The sequence below is a fragment of the Chiloscyllium plagiosum genome, unplaced genomic scaffold, assembly GCF_037043375.1.
Source record: "Chiloscyllium plagiosum isolate Xiang-an unplaced genomic scaffold, Cpla_swu_hap1 HiC_scaffold_27, whole genome shotgun sequence".
In the NCBI taxonomy this organism is placed as follows: domain Eukaryota; kingdom Metazoa; phylum Chordata; class Chondrichthyes; order Orectolobiformes; family Hemiscylliidae; genus Chiloscyllium; species Chiloscyllium plagiosum.
The window spans coordinates 33,145,247-33,158,295 of NW_028270165.1; positions in this window are offsets into that span (position 1 = coordinate 33,145,247).

Consider the following 13,049-nt stretch of genomic DNA (forward strand, 5'->3'; position numbering starts at 1 on the left):
GATCCCTCTGCACCAGAGCACCCCAAAGTCTCTCCCCATTTAGATAATAGGTCACCTTCCTGTTTTTTCAACCTAAATGCATGACCTCACACTTATCCACCTTAAACTCCATCTGCCACATTTGGGCCCACTCTCCTAACCTATCTAGATTTGTAAGGTTCTTATTTCCTCATTGCAGTTTACCGTCCCACCTATTTTTCTGTCATCTGCAAATTTGGCTATAGAGCCTTCTATCCCTGTATCCAATTCGTTAATGTAGATTGTAAATAGTGGGGCCCAAGGACTGAACCTTGTGGCAAGCCACTAGTTACATCTTGCCATCCAGGAAAAAAAAATCCTGACTCTCTCTTCTGTCCATCAGCCAGTCATCTATCCAAGATCATAAGTTACCCCTAATCCCATATGATCCAATCTTGTGAATGAATCTTTTGTGTGGCACCTCATCAAATGTCTTCTGGAAGTCCTCATATATTACATCTATAAGATACCCATTATCTACTTTGCTCATTGCGCCTTTGAAGGACGCTAACAAGTTAGTCAAACAATGATTTGCCCTTCATCAAACCATAGTGACTCTGATGGATAGAGTTTTGACTTTCTAAATGCTGCTTCCTTGATAAGTGATTCTAACATTTTCTCAACAGTAGATGTTAAACTAACTGGTCTGTAATTTCCCACATTTTGCCACCCTCCCTTTTTGGATAAGAACGTTACGTTAGCCATTTTCCAATCCACTGGAACCTTCTCTGTATCCAGGGAATTTTGGAATATTGTAACCAATGGATATCCGCTGCCACTTCCTTTAGTGTCCTGGGATGTAGGCAATCAGACCCAGGGGACTTGTCTGCCCTAAATCCTAATAGTTTGCTTTTCCCTGTGGACGTTGATTATTTAGGTTCTACCCTTTGTATAGCCTCTGACTTGCCCGTTCCAACAGGAATGGTACCACTGTAAAAACTGAGGCAAAGTATTGATTTAACATCTTTGCCATTGCAGTATACCCCACTATCAACTCTCTGGTGTTGTCTCCCAAAAGACCAACATTCACCTTAACTACCCTCTTCCCTTTTCGATATCCTTCCACCATATGGTCAAAAGTGGGGGGATGGTCATCAACAACTGTGTGTTGTCCAGCTCCATTCGCGACTCCACAGATCTTGAAGCCATCTATGTTCAAGTGCAGCAAGACCTGGATGGTTTTCCTACAGTGCTGGGGCAGTCCTCCAGATGGCCGAGCCAGCAGGAGATTACCTCGGACCAGATTGGCATGGTTGTGGGTGGCATGGTGGCTCAGTGGTTAGCACTGCTGCCTCCCGGCAAACTCCACGCAGTTGCCCCAAGGGCGGAACCAAGACCAGGTCCCTGGTGTCAACTTGTAAATAAATTGTTTTGTTTAAAACTAAGTGGTTTGACCAGCTGCATCTCTCCTCTGACCAGTGGAGTACCAAAGGATTGGTGCTTGGTCCGCTGCTTTTCATCATTTATATAAATGGTTTGGTTGTGAGCATAAGAGGTACAGTTAGTAACTTTGCAGATGACGCCAAAATTGGAGGTGTAGTTACCTCAGATTACAACAGGATCTGGACCAGATAGGCTGAGAAGTGGCAGATGGAGTTTAATTCAGATAAATGCAAGGTGCTGCATTTTGGGAAAGCAAATCTTAGCAGGACTTATACACTTAAGGGTAAGGTCCTAGGGAGTGTTGCTGAACAAAGAGACCTTGGAATGCAGGTTCACAGCTCCTTGCAAGTAAAGTTGCAGGTAGATAGGATAGTGAAGAAGACGTTTGGTATGCTTTCCTTTATTGGTCAGAGTATTGAGTACAGGAGTTGGGAGATCATGTTGTGGCTATACAAGACATTGAACAGACCACTTTTGGAATATTGCGTGCAATTCTAGTCTCCTTCCTATTGGAAAGATGTTGTGAAACTTGAAAGGGTTCAGAAAAGATTTACAAGGATGTTGCCAGGGTTGGAGGATTTGAGCTACAGGGAGAGGCTGAATAGGCTGGGGCTGTTTTCCCTGGACCATCGTAGGCTGAGGGGTGACCTTATAGAGGTTCATAAAATCATGAGGGGCATGGATAAGGTAAATAGACAAAGTCTTTTCCCTAGTGTGGGGGAGTCCAGAACTAGAGGGCATAGGTTTAGGGAGAGAGGGAAAAGATATAAGAGACCCAAGGGGAAACTTTTTCATGCAGAGGGTGGTACGTGTTTGGAATGAGCTGCTAGAGGAAGTGGTGGAGGCTGGTACAATTGCAACATTTAAAAGGCATCTGGATGGGTGTATTGTTACAACATGGCAGTAAACTCTCCTGTTTAATTTAAAACCAGCAACACAAAAAAGATTTATCCCGTGCAGTAATCCGTAAAAAAATGAGTGGTCAAGAACTGTGTAAAGTAAAAATTAACAACTTTATTTCTTAAAGTATAACAGAGAATAATTAACTAATCACTATTTACAAATTCTTTCTCTAATCTATCTTTTACCTTCCCTTCTATCATACTAGTTCGATAAAACTCTCAATTAAGATTTACAAAACAACACTTCTTATCTCAAAACCAGGCAGCTGTAGTTTCTTGTCTTCGGATCTTCCTGCATCTTCTTTTCTCCTTGTTAGGAATTTCTGCATTACAGGCTTCTAATCTTTTAAGAGAGATATTTTTTCAAGCAGTCTGTTACATGCTAGGACTTGGCAGTTCTCCTCCCAACTGTTCAATTTTCCCCTGGTCTTATATCCCCAGAGCATCGGATTGCGCCATTGACTTTTAAGATTGTCAGTATACTCAATTCAAACCGGATTGGAAATTGGTATTTTTTGGAGGGTATATTAAACTGATTGGCTGAATTTGAATTTGTTTTTTTCTCCAGGCAACGAGCTAATCGAGTGTTATATACATTGTTGCCTGATAAAGAACACTTGGTGTTGTGTCTGGTAATTCTGCTGCTTTTAATTCTCTTAAAAGGTACATCCACATCTTCATAACAATATGAATAGGAAGGGTTCAGAGTGATATGGGCTGGGTGCTGGCAAACGGGACTAGATTGGGTTGGGATATCTGGTCGGCATGGATGAGTTGGACCGAAGGATCTGTTTCCGTGCTGTACATCTCTTTGACTCAATAACTGAAATAGAGTGTATCTTCATTCCGTGGGCACCCACCATGAGTCCTGAGTCGGCTCACCACCTGCACCGCCATCCCTCCTCCACTGAACCCACCAACATAGCAGCTGCTACTATTATGGCAGGGCGGTGAAATCCTCTGTTAATTAAACCTAACACCCAGAAACGCTCATCTCACCCTAAAATCTGTTAAAATATGAGTGTCAGAGAACTCCCAAATTCTACTATGTAAAGAAAATAATATTGATCTATTGAACACCCCCGCTTCTCTTAACAGCCTATTAACCGCCTCCAACTCTCTAACAATATGCTGTTCCGATAAGATACTTAATAAAATTACATCAAGTTAATTTCAAAACCTGTCATCTTCTGTGACTTCGCTCTACCAGCTGCTAAATTCCCTGGGTTGTCTCCCTTTTTACTGTATGTTTCATATGAGAAGGTACCTTTGATAGAGAATGTTTCCTAATTCCGAAAGTCTGTCTCAATGGCAGTTGCTCTCTCTCCAGTCCGCATTTTTATATCCCCAACATCAGATTGTCTCATTGGTTTGATGTTGGCAAAACAATAATTTCAAACTCGATTGGGTTTTAGTATCCTGGGATAATTTCAACTGATTGGTTTCAATTCGACCAAAACTCAGGTATCCATTTCACATCCAAATGTTACATATTTTCAATTTTCCAGTACACTCTGGGACTTCCATCTAGACACATAGAGGTATCTCCCACTATCTGAAAGTAGAGCGTTCCTATGAAATGGTGTAAAGCGAAGAAGCATTAATGTATACCGGAAAAATGTTGCCTTTTCTCATAAAAGCAAAAATCCTCTTTGGATTTCTTTTGGTTAGCAGAAAAGGTACTAATGTAGGTCTTTCGTAAAAGCAAAGTGGTGTAAGGTGAACTTTCGAAATGTGAGGGATACCTGTATATAGGTGTGTGTAAGTTCTCAGTTCAGAACAGCATTCGCTCTCTCTTAAAGGTACAATACACGACTTCAGTCTTGTAACACCACTCTTTGCGTACCATAACCTTGCCGCTGTGCCAATGTTGCCACTGAGTTCCCAGGCTGAACCCACTCTCGCCCTGCAACCAGGAGTCCCAGGCTTTCTGCCGTTACTGTTTCGCCGATAACCAGGAGTCTCCACTCCAGGTGCAGCACGCTGCAGCCGTGGCCTTGCCAAGGCCAGGAGTGGCCACTTACAGGGCACACTACAACCAGGAGTCCCTGATTGCGGGCACAACACACTTCAGCCATGGCCTTGCCAGCAACCAGGAGTCCCCGGCTCCATGGCCAGGCCAGGAGCACCAGCACGCGAAGGGTCTGCTGCTGACTCCTCCGATCACTGGGAGGAGCTACGCCTGCAGACCACTCTGCACACAGTCTGTTCTCATCTGCCGTGCCAAATACTGCTGACTCACTCACCAAAGGACGGGAAAACAAAATAACAAAACCACCAAAGAAAAAGAGCAGAAGTGAAAAGAAAGCAGATGAGCCCCAGGCAAGAGCTCTAGTACTCCAACGCCATCTTAATCATGGAATCCCAACAGTGTGGAAACAGGCCCTTCAGTCCAACAGAGCTAGACCGACTCTCTGAAGACTAACCCACCCAGACCCATTCCCCTAACCTATTACTTTACATTTACCCCTGACTAATGCACCACACCTACACATCCCTGGGCACTGTGGCTAATTGAGCATGACTAATTCACCCTAATCTGCACATCCCTGGGCACTATGGGTAATTTAGCATAGCCAATTCACCCTAACCTGCACAACCTTGGGCACTATGGGTAATTTAGCATGGCCAATTCACCCTAATCTGCACCTCCCTGGGCACTATGGGTAATTTAGCATGGCCAATTCACCCTAAGCTGCACATCCTGGGTACTATGGGTAATTTAGCATGACCAATTCACCCTAACCTGCACATCCCTGGACACTATGGGTAATTTAGCATGGCCAATTCACGCTAACCTGCACATCCCTGGGCACTATGGGAAATTTAGCATAGCCAATCCACCCTAACCTGCATATCCCTGGGCACTATGGGTAATTTAGCATGGCCAATTCACCTAATCTGCATATCCCTGGGTACTATGGGTAATTTAGCATGGCTAATTCACCTAATCTGCATATCCCTGGGCACTATGGGTAATATAGCATAGCTAATTCACCTAATCTGCACATCCCTGGGTACTATGGGTAATTTAGCATAGCCAATTCACCTAATCTGCACATCCATGGACACTCTGGGAAATTTAGCATGGCCAATCCACCCTAACCTGCATATCCCTGGACACTATGGGTAATTTAGCATGGGCTATCCACCCTAACCTGCACATCTTTGGATTGTGGCAGAAAACGAAAGCACCCGGATGAGACCCACGTAGACACGGGGAGAATGTGCAAACACCACATGGACAGTCACCTAAGTCTAGAATTGAACCCAGGTCCCTGGCGCTGTGAGGCAGCAGTGCTAACCACTGAGCCACCCTGCCACCCGCACAGAGATTCTCTTGGAGCTTTGGAGAAAGGTACAACACGGATGGATTCTGGGGTCCTTCTGCATGAATTACTAAAGCCAGCTTTCAAATTTGGCAGGCAACAAGAAATGGATCACTGTGTCTTATTTCAAAGGGAACGGAGTATACAAAATAGTGAGGATTTGCTAAAACTACACAAGACATTAATGCATTTTGATAACAGGTAAAATAGATGAACTTAGAGTCTGGATTAATTCATGATACTGTTGTGATCACAAAGACATGGTTGTTATGAAGGTGTAGAAGTGTACTGTACCTTTAAGAGAGTGAAGGACTTGGAGAGGCACACAGAGAGATGGAGAATTTACAATGTAACATGTGGTCCAGCAGCTGGAGTAGATGGTTGCCTGGATACAAAAACAAATTCACATGCAGCCAATCAGTTTAAATTATGTCCAAAAAACACCCAACTCCAATCTAGTTTAAATTGCGTATATTGACAACCTTAAAACCATTGACACAATCTGATGCTTTGGGATGTAAGAAATGGGAAAACGTGAACAGTAGAGAAAGAACTGCCAAGCCTTCAATATCTGCAGTCTGCCTGGAAAATTAGCTCTCTTACAGGTACCTTTATCTATGAATGACCGGTGAAAGAGAAATCCTAAGCAGAAGAAAATCTACAGAGGAAGATTCGACAGCTGGTTGGTTTTGAAATTTGTATTTTTCGTAAATCTTAATCGGGCGTTTTATTGGACTAGTATTATAGCAGGGAAAGTAAAAGATAGGTTAGAGGAAGGAGTTGTAAATAGTTGTTCGTTAACTATTCTCTGTTACACTTTAAGAAATAAAGTTGTTAATTTTTACTTGAAATAGTTCTTGGCCTCTCAAATTTTCACAGATTACTGCATGGGATAAATCTTTTCTGTGTTGCTGGATTAAATTAAACAGGAGAGTTTAGATTAGATTAGATTCCCTGCAGTGTGGAAACAGGCCCTTCAACCCAACCAGTCCACACCAACCCCCTGAAGAGTAACCCACCCAGACCCATTTCCCTCTGACTAATTCACCTCATACTATGGGCAGTTTAGCATGGCCAATTCACCTAACCTGCACATCTTTGGACTGTGGAAGAAAACCGGAGCACCCGGAGGAAACCCACACTGACACCCCGAGTTGTAACATAGTTGAAAGAGTGTCAGAATTGGCAGCTTAATGTTGCAGGATATTGACATGTGAGACAAGACAGAGGAAGCAGCAGAAGAGGTGAGGGAGTTGCCTTACTAGTGAGGGAGCATGTCACAGCTGTGTTGAGGGAGCGCACTTCTGGAGGGATTTTGCATTATGGGTAGAGCTCAGGAATAGGAAGGGTCCAACGCTGGGATTGGACTGCAGACCTCCCACCTGCCAGCGGGAGATAGAAGAAGGGAGATGTCTTCAGCCTCTGGAAAAATGGGGCTGTTGTGGTGAGTGATTTTAACCTCCCCCATAGTGACCGGGAATCCCTTAGTGCCGGGATTTTGGATGGAGAGAAATGTGACAGGAGTGTGCTGGAGAGCTTTTTGAACCAGTGTACAGATGAGGGAGGTGGCACATACTGGAAAATAAGCCCGGCCAGCTGATGAAAGTTTCAGTGGGGCAGCATTTTGGGAATAGTGACCATAATTCCGTAAGTGTTTGGATACTTTTTGGATGGGAGTATGGGAGGTATGGTTAGCAAATTTGCAGATGACACCAAAATTAATGGTGTAGTGGACAGCGAAGATACCTCAGATTACAACAGGATCTTGATCAGATGGGCTGAGGAGTGGCAGATGCAGTTTGATTAGATAAATGTGAGATTTATTGGTGGTTATTTAGAAACAAAGTGGATATTAATCAGTAAACGTATATATTTACTGGGGCGGCACTACTGCCTCACAGCGCCAGGGACCCGGGTTCAATTCCAGTCATCTGTGTGGACTGTCTGTGTGGAGTTTGCACATTCTCCCCATGTCTGCGTGGGTCTCTTTCGGGTGCTCCAGTTTCCTCCCACAGTCCAAAGATGTGCAGGTCAGGTGAGTTGGCCATGCTAAATTGCTCATAGTGTTTGGGGTGTGTAGATTAGGTGCATTAGTCAGGGTGAAATATAGGATAATAGTGTAGGGGAATGGGTCTGGGTGGGTTACTGACTGGAGGGTTGGTGTGGAGTTGTTGGGCTGAATGGCCTGTTTCTACATTGTAGGGAATTCTATGATTGATGTTAAGCAGTAAATATATATTTAATAGTATATGTGTTGGAAACACATGCAAACTAATGAGCACATCTGTTAGTTGAAACTACATAATCTACTTTAGATATACTCGAAACATATGCAAGCCAATTAGCGAAACTACTTTAGACATGTCCAACATATCTAACAATGAGCCTTCTGCCCATCTGAGACACTGCTTCACAATGGCTGGTCTGAAGAACTTAACCGACTGTGACCGCACTCTGAGGTGGAGTCTAACCAGTGTCCTGCTATTAATATTATCCTGTGCTTTCAGCACTTTTCCAGACATTCCATTGTATGAAACACCATCCTCTAGGCGTCATATGGTTGCCCATGACAACCATCTTGCACTTACCCAGTAATTACCCACTTGTCTTCAATCACCCATTCTCATGTTCAGCTAACTCGTAATGACCCGGTTTGAAGATATCAGGTTTAATCCTGATTTTGAGGATCCGGTGTTGGGCTGGGGTGGGCACTAGCTTTCGAAGTGCTGCTCCTTCATCAGGTGGTTGTGGAATATAAGATTGTAGGACACAGAAGTTTTAGCAAAAGTTTACAACGTGGTGTAACTGAAAGTATATATTGAGATTTGAGGTTGAATGCAAGATGTTGAATCAGTGATGGACAAGATAGATTATGATTATTATATTAATTCAGTTATACCGCTTTTGCTATAAATTCTGTGTCCTACAATATTATACTCCACAACCATCTGATAAAGGAGCGGTGCTCCGAAAGCTAGTGTGCTTCTAAATAAGCCTGTTGGACTATAACCTGGTGTTGTGTGATTTTTAATCCTACCACTACACCTACATAGTTACGCATGACAACAGTAAGTTAATGTATTATCTGTAATTCTAATACATAATTCTTGGATGGTGATGGCCAGCGTGAGGGGACACAGCTTTAAATCGAAGGGTGATAGATATAGGACAGATGTCAGAGGTAGTTTCTTTACTCAGAGAGTAGTAGGGGTGTGGAACACACTGCCTGCAACAGCAGTAGACTCGCCAACCTTAAGAGCATTTAAATGGTCATTGGATAAACATATGGATGTAAATGGAATAGTGTAGGTTAGATGGGCTTCACATTGGTTCCACAGGTCGGCACAACATCGAGGGCCAAAGGGCCTGTACTGCGCTGGAATGTTCCACGTTCTATGGTTCCAGCACATCTTTCCAGAGCTACATTTCACTCTTGCACCTTTTGCACGTCACCCTGCAAACATTTGCTTCACAAATACTTATCTCATTCCCTTCTGAAGGTTGTGGGGCGACTCTTCCTCCAATCTCTCAGGTAGTACATTCCATGTCCGAACCTCTCATTGCATTAACAAAAAAGGTCTTTCCTAGTGTTGCTTTTGCCTCTGTGCACTGCTGAAAAAAAAAACCTGTTTTGTTGAAACTCATGACCATGCTGTCACTTTAGATTAAGATTAGATTCCCCACAGTATGGAAATAGGCCCTTTGGCCCAACCAGTCCACACCGACCCTCTGAAGAGTAACCCACCCAGACCCATTTCCCCTCTGACTAATGCACCTAACACTTTGAGCAATTTAGCACGGCCAATTCACCCTAACCTGCACATCTTTGGACCGTGGGAGGAAACCACAGCAAACCCACACGGGCACGGGGAGAATTTGCAAACACTACACAAACAGTCGCCCGAGGCTGGCATCAAACCCGGCTCTGTGAGGCAGCAGAGCTAACTACTGAGCCACTGTGCCGTTCTTGGGTTTTTTAAATAATGTCACGGGAGTGGCCAGTTCAGGTTTTTTCTCATTTGGTTTAGCTGTGGCAATCACAAGATGCTGGAGTCCAGAAAGGTTGCAAGCTTCAGCAACTGACTTTCTCTCTGAAATCTCTTTGGATGTTGTTCCCTTCTGCCTGTCCGAACCTGTGTTTGAATTTCCCTTTTTACCCAGGGGTGTACTTATGGGATGTTACTGGATTGGAACAGCTCCTTAGTTAAGTTGCTGTATCGGGTTTTCTAATACTTACATTTATTCTAAATTTCATTTTCTTTTGTTCGTGTTTCAATTGTAGTGTTTAAATAAATTCCTTTTTGCTTAAAGCCGAGTGGTTTGACCAGCGGTATCACACCTGGAATATCCACTTCACATCTGCCTTTACAATAAGAGAAAGTTAGGGTCTGGGCTACCTGAACACATTTTTTGGGAGTCTGGCCCAGGCCAGAACAAACGTTTCACCTTGCACTCGTCAGCACATTCACAAGGATGTCAAGTGTGAAGGAAGCAACAGCTTATCGAGTATTAGTGTAAAATGTGGGTGTCAAGTGGACTCTGTTTGGCAGAAGCATTGCCTTGATAGCGAACTGTCAGTCATCATCTAACTGGTGTATTCCCCATAGCAACCACTCTACCAGAGCTCACTCGCCAACCAATCAACAATATCTACTCGTACAGTGTCAAATATTGTTCTCCTTTGCATTGGTGTGAACGTCCTTACATCTGGAGCAAAAAATCTTTGACAGAAATGGTGTCCTTTTCAGCAACATTCTCAAGTTCTGCACTACCAAGTGACTATTTGCTTCTTTTGTTAATCGCCTTAAGTTGGTGTCTTTGAGTTCCTGATCCTTTCACCCATCATTCTCCTGAGATGTTCTGTCCCCTCTTATTGTGGTTTTGAACAACTCTATCAGATCTCTCAATCGTCTCTCTCCAGTCATTCACGTTTATGCACTTAGCTTCCTCATGCCGAAGATCATTCTCTCGAATCTTTGCCGCACCCCTTCCAATGCCCTCACATCTTTCCTAAAGGCGCTCCTCAGATTTGAGGCACAGAGAGTCAAAGAGCATGGAAACAGAACCCTTCGGTCCAACCCGTCCATGCCGACCAGATATCCCAACCCAATCTAGTCCCACCTGCCAGCACCCGGCCCATATCCCTCCAAACCCTTCCTATTCATATCCCCATCCAAATGCCTCTTAAATGTTGCAACTGTACCAGCCTCCACCACTTCCTCTGGCAGCTCATTCCATACACGTACCACCCTCTGTGTGAAAAAGTTGCCCCTTAGGTCTCTTGTATATCTTTCCCCTCTCACCCTAACCTATGCCCTCTAGTTCTGGACTCCCCAACCCCAGGGAAAAGACTTTGCCTGTTTACCCTATCCATGCCCCTCATGATTTTGTAAACCTCTATAAGGTCACCCCTCAGCCTCCGACGCTCCATGTCTTTTAAACATTGTAACGGTGCTCACAGAAACGACTTCCTCTGGAAGTTCATTCCACACAAGAACCACTCTCTGTGTAAAAACATTGGCCCCATGTCCTTTTTTAAACCTTGCTCCTCTCAGCCTAAAAATATGCCCCTCTTAGTCTTGAAATACCCTACTCTAGGGAAAAGACAGCTGACATTCACCTCATCCATACCCCTCGTGATTTCAGAGACTTCTATAACCCCTGAACTTCCTACACTCCAGGGAAGACAGTCCCCTTCACCATAACTCAAACCCTCCACAAGGGGAGTCAATGGCCTGGCTGGATGATTAATCCAGAGACCAGGCAATGTTCTGGGGAGCCGGGTTTGAATCTCTCCATGGCACATGGTGGAATTTGAATTTAATAAAAATCTGGAATGAAAAGTCTCACGATGACCGTGAATCCATTGTCGATCGTTGGAAAAGCCCATCTAAGGAGATCTGCCACCCTCATCGAGTCTGGGCCTGCGTGTGATTCCAGACCCACAGCAATGTGGTTGACTCTTAACGGCCCTCTGGGTAATTCGGGATTGTGGGAAGATTAGATTAGATTCCCCACAGTGTGGAAACAGGCCCTTCAGCCCAACTAGTCCACACCGACCCTCCAAAGAGTAACCCACCCAGACCCATTTCCCACTGACTAATGCACCTAACACTACGGGCAATTTAGCATGGCCAATTCACCCAAACCTGCACATCTTTGGACTGTGGGAGGAAACTGGAGCACCCGGAGGAAACCCACACAGACAGTCGCTCAAGGCTGGAATCGAACCCGGGTCCCTGGCGCTGTGAGGCAGCAGTGCTAACCACTGAGCCACCGTGCCACCCATGGGGCAATAAATGCTGGGCCTGGCTAGCCAGGCCCTCATCCTGTGAATGAATTCTTTAAAAAATTCCCAGCAACATCCTGGTGAGTCTCTTTTTTTTGAACCCTCTCCAGTTTAATAATCTCCTGGGTGACCCAAACTAGACTGTCCTCAGCAACGTCCTGTATGACCTCAACATGACGTCCCAACTCCTGTTCTCAAAAGTTTGAGCAATGAAGGCAAGCCACATTAAATGCCTTCTTAACCACCCTGCCCACCTATGACGGAAATTCCAAAGAATTATGTACCTGAACCCCGAGGTCTCTCTCTGTTCTACAACACTACATTTGGAACATTGCGTACAAATATGGTTGCCACATTACCAAAAGGATATGGATGCTTTGGAGAGGGTGCAGAGGACGTTCACCTGGTATGGAGGGTGCTAGCTATGAAGAGAGGTTGAATAGATCAGGATTATTTTCATTGGAGGTTGATGGGGGAACCTGATGGAGGCCTACAAAAGCATGACAGGTACAGATAGGGTGGATAGCAAGAAGCTTTTTCCCCCAGAGTGAGGGGCTCGATTACTAGGGGTCACAAGTTCAAGGTGAGAGGGGAAAAGGTTAAGGGAGATAAGCGTGGAAAGTTCTTTACACAGAGGGTGATGGGTACCTGGAACACATTGCCCCAGTGGAGGTGGTAGAGGCGAGCACGATAGTGTCATTTAAGATGTATCTAGACAGATACAGTAATGGGCAGGGAGCAGACCCTTAGAAAATAGATGACAGATTTAGATAGAGGATCTGGATCGGCGCAGGCTTGGAGGGCCGAAGGGCCTGTTCCTGTGCTGGAATATTCTTTGTTCTTTGTACCCAAAGCCCTACTTTTAATTGTGTAAGTCTCCCTAGCAAAATACAACACCTCGCATTTATCCAAATTAAACTCCATCTGCCATTTGGACACAATGATACTGAAGCAAAGATTCACCATAACTGCCTCTACTTTTGTGCTCTATGCCTCCAGTAATCAAGTCAATGAATAAAAGCAAATTACTGCGGATGCTGGAATCTGAAACCAAAAGAGAAAATGCTGGAAAATCACAGCAGGTCTGGCTGCATCTGTAAGGAGAGAAAAGGGCTGACGTTTTGAGTC